The 11284-nt window shown below is 42.4% G+C and overlaps 2 pseudogenes; one reads left to right on the top strand and one right to left on the bottom strand.

Moving 5' to 3' along the window:
• Positions 1 to 1195: 1195 nt before the first annotated feature.
• Positions 1196 to 2171, bottom strand: LOC102120719 (vomeronasal type-1 receptor 48-like; annotated as a pseudogene).
• A 2882-nt stretch (positions 2172 to 5053) lies between these two features.
• Positions 5054 to 5971, top strand: LOC102123383 (phosphoglycerate mutase 1-like; annotated as a pseudogene).
• Positions 5972 to 11284: the final 5313 nt, after the last annotated feature.

The following is an 11284-nucleotide window of genomic DNA, read 5'->3' as shown; positions in this document are numbered from 1 at the left end:
CCTATTTCTCCACATGCTTGCCAGCATCTGTTGTTTCCTGGCTTTTTAGTGATTGCCATTCTAACTGGCATGAGATGGTATCTCATTGTGGTTTTGATTTGCATTTCTCTAATGACCAGTGACGATGAGCTTTTTCTCATATGTTTGTTGGCCACATAAATGTCTTCTTTTGAGAAGTGTCTGTTCATATCTTTTGCCCACTTTTTGATGGGGTTGTGGTTTTTTTCTTGTAAATTTGCTTAAGTTCCTTGCAGATTCTGGATATCAGACTTTTGTCAAATGGATAGATTACAAAAATTTTCTCCCATACTGTAGGTTGCCTATTCACTCTGATGATAGTTTCTTTTGCTGTGCAGCATTTGTCAATTTTGGCTTTTGTTGCAATTGCTTTTGGTGTTTTAGTCATGAAGTCTTTGTAAATTGGCATAATTTTTACAGAGAAAAAAAAGGTTTTTCAAAGAAGCATGATTTAAAGCTAGAATTGAATATTTAGCTAAAATGTTTAATTTTTATTCATTGTTCATTTTAAAATTCTTTTTAGAGATGAGGTCTTGCTCTGTCACCCAGATTGAAGCCAGTGGTGCAATCACAGCTCCCTGCAACCTCAACCTCTGGGGCTCAAGGAATCCTCCCACCTCAGCCTCTTGAGTAGCTGGCATTACAGGCACTCACCATCATGCTTGGCTGATTTTTAAAAATCTATTTTTGTAGAGGTGAGATCTTACTATCTTACTATGTTGCCCAGGTTGATCTCAAACTCTAGCCCTCAAGCAATCCTCCCAGCTCAGCCCCTAAATTGCTGGGATTACAGGTGTAAGCCACTGTACCTGGCCTAAAATACTTTTGATAAATAAGAGTAAATTAAAATATTTTCCAAAGTGAAGTTTTTGAGAGATTTTATTACCAATAGAATCTTCTTTAGGGTACACTTCAAGAAGAAAGAAACATTTTCTGGTATTAAATTAAAATGAAAAAGTATAAGAGACTTAATATGGGGATATCAACTGTGGTAGACACTGAACTAAAGAAACTAAAAATTCCTTGGTAGAATAGGTTTCAAAAGTATTTAGAGATAATAAAAGTATAATTCTTTATATTTCACTTAAATCAAATTTAAACATTTCAGTGGTACTTGAACAGTTTGACTGATGGCCGAAGACTCTTTTCTCAGAAAACATTTTTCATCGCTGACTTATTAAAAATTGATGGTATTTCTATTGCAATTTTGCATAATGTTGATTATTGTTTTATCGGAACTGATTTGCACCAAAGGACTAATAGTGGCATAGGCATTGAGCACAGCTCCCTGCATGCTCAGGACAAGGTATGGGTCATATGTCCATAGCAAGGTTAAAAAGATTGAGAAGATAAAGTCTACCCAGTGCATGACCACAAAGAAACTCACCAGCAGCAGGATGGTCTGGGTGGCCCTTTTCTCTGGGGAGGGTCTTGGAGAGGTGGGTGCTGTGGAGGTGCTGGGATTGCCTCCAATGCCTGGACAGGAGAATCACCATGTATGCACTCGAGAGCAGCATAAGTACTACACAGGACATCCTTGGACAATGTCACAGTGAAAAACACTCCCCTGATTGTGGAGTTCATGGGGGAAAGTGAGCAGTATTTACTGACATTCAGTAGCTTGATACCATCCTGGCTAACACGGTGAAATCCCGTCTCTACGGGATTGATACGGGTCATGTTGGAAGAATGCACAGAGAAAAATATTAGCCAACTACTGAAGGACAAATTGAAGAACACCCCAAAAAAGAAAACATGCATAATGTAATTTGTAATTTGTAGATTTATGTTTAAACCTTGCCATCCAGGAGGTGCTGGGGCTGAGGCTGACGGCCTGGAGCGTGCTCAGAAGGCAGATGGTGCAGATGGAGAGGCCCCTCATTGCCCTGTTTGTGTAAAAAGGTGCCTTACACTTAAAGTCATTCCCAAAATGCAGTGATTCAAACATGTCTAGAGGCAAAAAATCAAGTGAGGGGCATCCGAATGTGAATGAGGGCCAGGTGACACATGAGTAAGTCACGGGGTTTAGGCCTGCAATTCAGAAGAGCGTAAGGGATGTGGAAGAAAAGGAGAAAGGTGTTGGCTGAGAATCCAACGCCAGCTTGAAAAACAAAGGCGTTTTTAACGATAACATAAGTAGAAAGCATTTTCATCTTAATGGCATAGAGGAAACATACTTTCTATATCTGGAATAAAAGAAACAATAGATCCCATTTTATCAATGTTTGTTGTTCAGTGTTCAAAATTGTTACCATCATCATCTTTTTCCCCACTTATTCTTTGTCAAGCCTGCATATGAATTCTTGGGAATCCAGTTTCTGCATTCTTTTCCACACCAAATCATTTATCTTTGTAAAACAATAAGACTTCTACAATCATACAGTGCACAGTGCCTGTACTCCCACTATACCTGAGCCTCACTTTTTAGAAATCATATCCTTATTGTTCTACATTCTCTCCTATCACATTTAGCACCCAGAACAGTGATGGACAAACAAAATGACTCAGAAAAAGGGCCAGGCACAGTGGCTCATGCTTGTAATCCCAGTACTTTTGGAGACTGAGGTGGGAAGATTGCTTGAGGCCAGAAGTTCAAGACCAGCCTGGCAACATAGTGAGGTGCCATCTCTACAAAAAAATTAAAAAGTTAGTAAGACGTTGTGGCATGCACCTGTAGTACAAGCTACCCAGGAAGCTGAGGTGGGAAGATTGCTTGAGCCCAGGAGGTCAAGGCTGCAGTGAGCCATGATTGCACTACTGCATTCCAACCTGGGCAATGGAATGAGACCCTATCTCATAACAAATACAAAAACAAATAAAATACTCAAAGGTATTTATGCATTTAAATTAAATGAAAATTTATTCTAATATGAAAAGAATCACTAAAGCAAGCAATTGAAAAGATATTCAGCTGAGTCATTCTCACATCTCATCACTTTGATACATTCTGTTCTCCATCCCTCTTCCACATTTCTGGACCCTTGTGATTATACTGGACCCATGGTGATAATTTGTGAAAATTTCACTATGTTTCAACAGCAGACTAGCAATCTTGATCACATCTGCAATCTTATCTTTTCTTTGCCATAGAATTTAACGTATTCCCAGTATCTGGGGAATTAGTATGTGAACATCTTTGGAAGGTTTTATCTTGCTTTTCTGAACCTTTCTTAATGTATCACTTAAAAATGGTCCCAGCTTGGCCAGGCATGGTGGCTCACATCTGTAATCCCAGCACTTTGGGAGGCTGAGGCAGGCGGATCATGAGGTCAGGAGATCGAGACCATCCTGGCTAACACGATGAAATCCCGTCTCTACTAAAAATACAAAAAGTTAGCCGGGCTAAAAAAACACAGCTAATATTTGTATTTTGGGTAGAGATGGGGTTTCACCATGTTGGTCAGGCTGGTCTCAAACTCCTGACCTTGTGATTTGCCCGCCTCGGCCTCCCAAAGTGTTGGGATTACAGGCATGAGCCACTGCGCCCCGCCGAGATCTTACTTTGATGTAAAGTATCAAGCTATCCTGCTGTTGTGTTCCACCCCTCATTCTTCAGTCTCCTCTGCTGCTTCTATTCACAGCAGTGTTTGATTTCACACATTTATCAGTCAAGCACCCACTCGTTAGCAGTAGCCACTTATTTTTGGCCCTTGTGATATCCATCAAACACAATTTTAATCATAACTAAACATAACATTAACTTAATCATAATTATGACTACACATATATGATCCTCTTCCTTAACAAATAATACCTATTAAATTGTTAGATGATAACATCATGACATTTCTTCTTATAAATCTATGAATCTTAGCATAGGGCAGCAGCTCAGCCTGTTTAGGTCCAGCATAATGTGCTACTTTTCCTATTCTGATGAAATTTCTCCATTTGACCTCAGTCAGGGCCACCCAGCCCACAGACTTCTATTGTCCACAAATTTACTTTTTCCTGCTCTCTCTAACCCAGTCCAACATATCATTTGTTGCAATCAATATGACTTCATTTCTCAATCCAGTTGCCTTTGTTGGATCTTGATTTGTTTGCCTTCTTGCAAGTCTTTCAACTCCATTTGAAACTTTTTTCCCACTCCCCAAAGAAAAAACTGTCAATCAAAAATTATATGCCTAAGAAAGCTATAGAACAACAATAAAGACAAAATATGCATCTGACTAAGGTCTACAAGCATCTGTAAGGAACTCAAATGAATTTGCAAGAGAAAAACAACTCCATTAAAAAGTGGTAAAGGATATGAACAGACATTTTTGAAATGAAGACATACAGGCTGGGTGCCACCTCATGCCTGTAATCCCAGTACTTTGGGAGGCCAAGGCAGGCAGATCACGAGTTCAGGAGATCAAGACCTGCCTGGCTAACACGGTGAAACCCCGTCTCTACTAAAAGTACAAAAAATTAGCCGGGCTTGGTGGCATGCGCCTGTAGTCCCAGCTACTCTGGAAGCTGAAGCAGGAGAATCACTTGAACCTGGGAGGCAGAGGTTGCAGTTAGCCAAGATCGCACCACTGCACTCCAGCCTGGGTGACAGAACGAGACTCTGTCTCAAAAAACAACAACAAAAAAAGACACACATGCGGCCAAGAAGCATATGATAAAAAGCTCAATATCACTGATCATTAGAGAAATGCAAATCAAAATCACAATGAGACGCCATCTCACACCATTCAGAATGGCTAGTTACTATTAAAAGGTTAAAAAAAAATAACTGATGCTGGTGAAGTAGTGGAGAAAAGGGAAACACTTATACACTGTTAGTGAAAGTGTAAATTAGTTCAATCATTGTGGAAAGCTGTATCGCAATTTCTTAAAGAGTTAAAAGCAGAACCACCATTTGACACAGCGATCCCATTACTGGGTATATACCCAGAGGAATATACATTATTCTGCCATAAAGACACACGCATGTGAATGTTCACTGCAGCACTACTCACAATGGTAAAGATGTGGAATCAACCTAAATGTTCATCAATGACATTGGATACTAAAAATGTGGTACAGGCCGCATCCCCAGCCCACGGCCATGGCCGCCTACAAACTGGTGCTCATCCAGCATGGTGAGAGCGCATGGAACCAGGACAACCGCTTCAGCGGCTGGTACCACGCTGACCTGAGCCCAGCGGGCCCCGAGGAGGCGAAGCACGGAGGGCAGGCTCTGAAAGATGCTGGCTATGAGTTAGACATCTGCTTCACCTCAGTGCAGAAGAGAGCGATCCGGACCCTCTGGACAGTGCTAGATGCCACTGATCAGATGTGGCTGCCAGTGGTGAGGACCTGGCGCCTCAATGAGCGGCAATGTGGGGGTCTAACAGCTCTCAATAAAGCAGAAACTGCAGCAAAGCATGGTGAGGCCCAGGTGAAGATCTGGAGGCGCTCCTATGATGTCCCACCACCTCCGATGGAGCCCGACCACCCTTTCTACAGCAACATCAGTAAGGATCGCAGGTATGCAGACCTCACAAAAGATCAGCTACCCTCCTGTGAGAGTCTGAAGGACACTATTGCCAGAGCTCTGACCTTCTGAAATAAAGAAATAGTTCCCCAGATCAAGGAGAGGAAATGTGTACTGATTGCAGCCCATGGCAACAGCCTCCGGGGCATTGTCAAGCATCTGGAGGGTCTCTCTAAAGAGGCTATCATGGAGCTGAACCTGCTGACTGGTATTCCAATGTCTATGAATTGGACAAGAACTTGAAGCCTATCAAGCCCATGCAGTTCCTGGGGGATGAAGAAACGGTGGGCAAAGCCATGGAAGCTGTGGCTGCCCAGGGCAAGGCCAAGAAGTGAAGGCCAGCGGGGAGGATACTGTCCCCAGGAGCACCCTTCCTGCCCGTCTTGTCCCTCTGCCCCTCCCACCTGCACATGTCACACTGACCACATCTGTAGACATCTTGAGTTGTAGCTGCAGATGGGGACAAGTGGCTCCCATTTGCATTTTAGCCTTTTTTGTCTCCTGCACCCACTCCCTTCATACAATCTAGTCAGAATGGCACTTCTACAGCATAGGTTCTCAGTCCAAGCTCTGGAAAAGCTCCCCTTAGCCAACAGAGTTTAAAGGTAGTGACTTGGGTTTTTGCGAGTTCTTTGTTTACTAAGGACTTGTGGGGAGGAACCATGCTAAGCCATGACCAATGAGGAGAAGCAACAGAGCCCGTCTGTCCCCAGGAGCCAGTCCTCTGCTCTTCTGCAGTCAGGCCACTGCCTGGGGACTCTAGTCATTCCAGTGGAAGATGAATGTAACCTGCATGGTGATATGACAACTGTTTCCTCACTGACACCAGAGGAGCTGGCTCTAGAAGTTTGGGATCAATCCTGAATTTAGTTATGTGTTACATTTACTTTTATTACAAAAAAAAGTATATATAATTAATGCAAAACAATAACCCTTCGGGGATCTCTTGTGGCGGTTGAAATAGTCCCACATGTGGTCATCAGAAAATAAGCCATTCCTCATACCAGTGTGGGATCAGTTCCTTGACCTCTGAGGGGCAGGAGTGCTTCCTGCTGTGTGTGTGAGAATCCCTTCTTGCCCCGTTTCGTGGCAGTGAAACACCCCTTGGTCCTGTCCAAGTGTGTCTTTCACTGATTTCTAAATCACGTTCTAGTTGCTTGGCCCTGCCACATGGGTCCAGTGTTCATCTGAGCATAACTGTACTAAATGCTTTTCCCAGATCACTATAAGAAAGGAGTGATGTGCAGTAAAAAAAAAAAAAAAAAAAAATGTGGTACATGCCCACCATGGAATATTATTTAAGCATAATAGAATGAGATCACATCATTTGCAAAGACATGGATGAAGCTGGAGGACATTATCTTTAGCAAACTAACACAGGAACAGAAAACCCAATACCGCATGGTCTCACTTAAAAGTGGGAGGTAGGCCGGGCACTGTGACTCACCCCTGTAATACCAGCACTTTGAGAGGCCAAGGCAGGAGGATCACCACCTGAGGCCAGGAGTTTGAGACCAGCCTGGCCAACATGGGGAAATCCCATCTCTACTAAAAATACAAAATTAGCCTGGTGTGGTGGTGGACACCTGTAATCCCAGCTACTCTGGAGGCTGAGGCAGGAGAATCACTTGAACCCAGGAGGCAGAGGTTGCAGTGAGCTGAGATCACGCCACTGCACTCCAGCCTGGGTAACAGAGTGAGACTCCGTCTGAAAAAAAAAAAAAAAAAAAAAAAAAGTGGGAGGTGAATTACGAGAACTCATGAACTCATGAAGAAAGACGTTTCCCAGACACTGGGATATATACTTGAATGTGGAAGGTGGGAGGAGGGAGAGAAGCAGAAAAGGTAACTATTGAGTATTGGGCTTAATGTCTGGGTGATGAAAAAATCTGTACAACAAACCCTCATGACATGAGTTTACCTATATAACAAACCTTCACATGTACCTCCAAATTGAAAATAATTTTTAAAAAATATCAGCATTAACTATAGCAATTAGAGTCATAATCTTTTATAACACAAGAAATTTTGAGTAATTTGTTAATTGTTCCGAAGGCTTATTCTCACACAATATTCTTTCTGATTATTTCTTGTTAACTGCAGAGAAACAGTAGAAATGTGAGATACTAAAAATTAAAAATAAATACATTGAAAAACACAAATTCTCAAAAAAGTTAAGAAAAAATAAAATATAGAAATAGCTCTACATAGAAATAAATGTAACATATTAATAGATCTATAACAAAGAAAGAGATCAAATTAATTAGAACCTTTACACAAATAAAAGCCCCAGGACAAATGGCTTAACCGGTAAATTCTATTAAGCATTCAATAAAGAATTAATACTGGGCCGGGGGTGGTGGCTCACACCTGTAATCCCAGCACTTTGGGAGGCTGAGGTGGATGGATCACCTGAGGTCTGGAGTTCAAGACCAGCCTGACCAACATGGAGAAACCCCGTCTCTACTAAAAATATAAAATTAGCCAAGTGTGGTAGTGCATGCCTGTAATCCCAGCTATTTGGGAAGCTGAGGCAGAAGAATCGCTTGAATCTGGGAGGTGGAGGTTGCAGTGAGCCGAGATCACACCATTGCACTCCAGCTTCGGCAACAAGAGTAAAATTCTGTCTCAAATAATAATAATTATTCTTATTATATTATATTAATTAATTATATATTAAATAATTATATATTATATTAATAATTATTAATAATAAACTTTTCACAAATACTTCCAAAAAATTGAATCAGTGAAAACATTTCCCAAGTCATTCTATCAGATCAGTATTACTATGATTCCAAAATCAAACAGAAACTTTACTAGATAAAAAATGACTTATCTTTATCCTTCATGCATACAGACACTAAGATTCTAAAACAAAAACAAAAAAAACTAGCAAACTGAATCTGAATCTAGCAAAATGTGAAACTCATTAAACACCATTGTCAAATGGGATTATTTTGCAAATGTGATGTTGGCTTAAAAATCTAAAAATCAAACAATCTTCTAGTTTAGAAAATAAGTAGAACCATATTCTATTACAAACTTACATAATCATCTATATCAGCATGGTATTCCCCAAAAACCCACTAGAACTGATAAACAAGCTCACCAGGGTCACAAGATACAAAAACAACCTGTAAGACTGAATTGTACTTTTATATGAGACCAATGAAAAATCTGAAAGTAAGCAATTCTTTTAATAACAGCATCAAAGAAAGAAACATTTAGAAATAAATCTGCAGAGTACGGTGGCTCACGCCTCTAATCCCAGCACTTTGGGAGGCCAAGACAGGTGGATCATCTGAGGTCAGCAGTTTGAGACCAGCCTGGGCAACATGGAGAAACCTCATCTCTACCAAAAATACAAAAATTAGCCAAGTGTCGTGGCGCGCGCCTGTAGTCCCAGCTACTCAGGATGCTGAGGTGAGAGGATCACCTGAGCCCTGGAGGTGGAGGCTGCAGTGAGCCAAGATGGCACCGCTGCACTTCAGCCTGGGTGACAGGGCAAGACCCTGTCTAAACAAACAAACAAAAACTACAATGAGATAATAGTTATTGCTCAATAGATTACTACATCTAAAAGATAGTAACAAGTGTTGACTAAAGTGTGAAGAATACGAAATCCTCACACATTGTTGATGAGAATTAAAATAGTGCAGCCAACACGTGAGAAAAAGGCAATTCCTCATAAAGTTATACATGGTTTTACATATGACTCAGAAATCCCACCCTCAGGTAAATACCCAAAAGAATGGAAATCTGCAGCACTCAAAGATTCATATGTGAATGCTTACATCAGCACTCTTCGTATAGCCAAAATGAATAGAATCCAAATATCCATCGACTAGTGGAAGAAAAATTAGTATGTGCCATAGCCATACAGCAGAGTATTACTCACTAATCAAAAGGAATGAAGCAGTGATGCATACTACAACAGGAATGAACCTCTAAAACATTAAGCCAAGTGAAAGAAATCAGACCCAAAAGACTACTTAATTAATTATTTCACTTATAAGAAATTTTTATAAAAGACTCACCTTTAGAAACAGAAAATAGATTGATGATTGTCTACGGTTGGGACAGTAATGGGGAGTGAATGCGAATTGACTAAAATTTTCTTTAAGAGATAATGACCCGCTGGGGAGCCAAAATGCTGAGTGGGTGCAAGAAGGAACATCTTCCACCGGGAGACCAAGACATCAGGAAGATAGGCACACTCTGAGCCGATCTTTGGAGGGAAGGCATTGAGAGTAGACAGAGGGAGAACACAGATGCTGGGCTGAAGCGGGAGGATGCTGGGAACCCTGCACAGGGTTGCTGAGCATTGGAACTCATTCCTGGCCCCCGGTGACTCTTGGAGAAGGGGTGGATTGAGCAGGTGAGGAGTGACCCACTCTCACGGCAAACCTCTGAAATTCTAGAAGCAGGAGGTCCTACAACCCCCACAGACACGTGAGCTGGCAGAGAGAGCTGCTTAGATAGGAGGCAAGGGCTGGACTCTAGCCTGTGCAGAACCCAGAGGGGTTGGCATGGAAATAGCTGCAGTGGGCCACGATCAAGGATGCCCATCCGCCAAGGTTTGTCATGCCCTTCTAGGAGACTTTAGTCTTGGAGTAACTGTCATACCTGGACAGGGAAAGGCAGTCTTGCAGTGGAATGGACCAGTCTGACTTGAGCAGCCTCCTGTCTGCTGTCCTCTCTTGAGGGCCCAGCGTGGCTGCACCCATTTGCAGCACAGCCTCAGATGCCTAATCAGGGTGCTTCCCTGGGGCCCTCATCATAGCTCCTTCACTGGAAGACTGCGCCTGACTGTTGGACAGCTCCAGCAGACTGACCACTGCCAACATGTACGAGCCCACTCACAGATAACCCCCACTACAGCCTCCGCCTACTGCTTTGCTGGTATGAACTCACCCAAGAACATCCTCTCCCCGCGACTGCTTTGCTGATGTGCTTGCATGTGGGTGGACCTTGCCTCCCCCACTGGGGCACATGAGCACATACACCCCACAGCACTTGACCACCGCCATTGTGAGGGCACCCCAACACCCTTCCCCTGCTGATGGGTGGGCACCCTGCTCTGCCACCGCCATTGGCATGAAAACACACACAAATGCCCACAACTGTGCCTCTGCTGCTGCTGGCACAAACGCATTCACAAACACCAGCAATCCACCCCTACTACACCACTGCCATTGCAGGCATGAACACACACACAAACACTAACAAGCCTGCCCTCTCCGGTGCCCTGCCACTGCTACTGCCACAACCAATGTGAGTGTGGGCACCACACATGTGTCATTTTAAATTTTTTGTAGAGACAGGGTCTCCCAGTGCTGCCCAGGCTGGTCTTGAACTCCTGGGCTCAAACCATCTTCCTGCCTCAGCCTTCCAAAGTGCCAGGATTATAGATGTGAGCCACTGCTCCTGGACTAGCTCCAATTTTGAAAGAAGTTCTACTCTATGTAAAGGCTATCAAACAGCATTGCATGTTACAAAGAACTCTTGGGTAAAAGAAACAGTCAATTGGTATGGCAAATTTTATTGCTGTCTTATTTTAAGAAACTGCCACAGTCAACTCAACCTTCAGCAACAACCACCCTGATTCGCAGCCATCAACATCAAGGAGAGACCCTGAGCCAGGAAAAATATTATGACTTGCTGAAGGCTCGGATGTTCATTAGCACTTTTTAGCAATAAAGTATTTTAAACTAAGGTGTGTACTTTTTTGGACATAATGCTATTATACACTTAATAGACTATAGTATCATGTAAACATACTTTATATGCACTGGAAAA

Source organism: Macaca fascicularis, chromosome 20, assembly GCF_037993035.2.
Source record: "Macaca fascicularis isolate 582-1 chromosome 20, T2T-MFA8v1.1".
NCBI classification, from domain to species: Eukaryota; Metazoa; Chordata; class Mammalia; order Primates; family Cercopithecidae; genus Macaca; species Macaca fascicularis.
The sequence above is the reverse complement of the archived record's forward strand: the minus strand, read 5'-3'. Positions and strand labels throughout refer to the sequence as shown.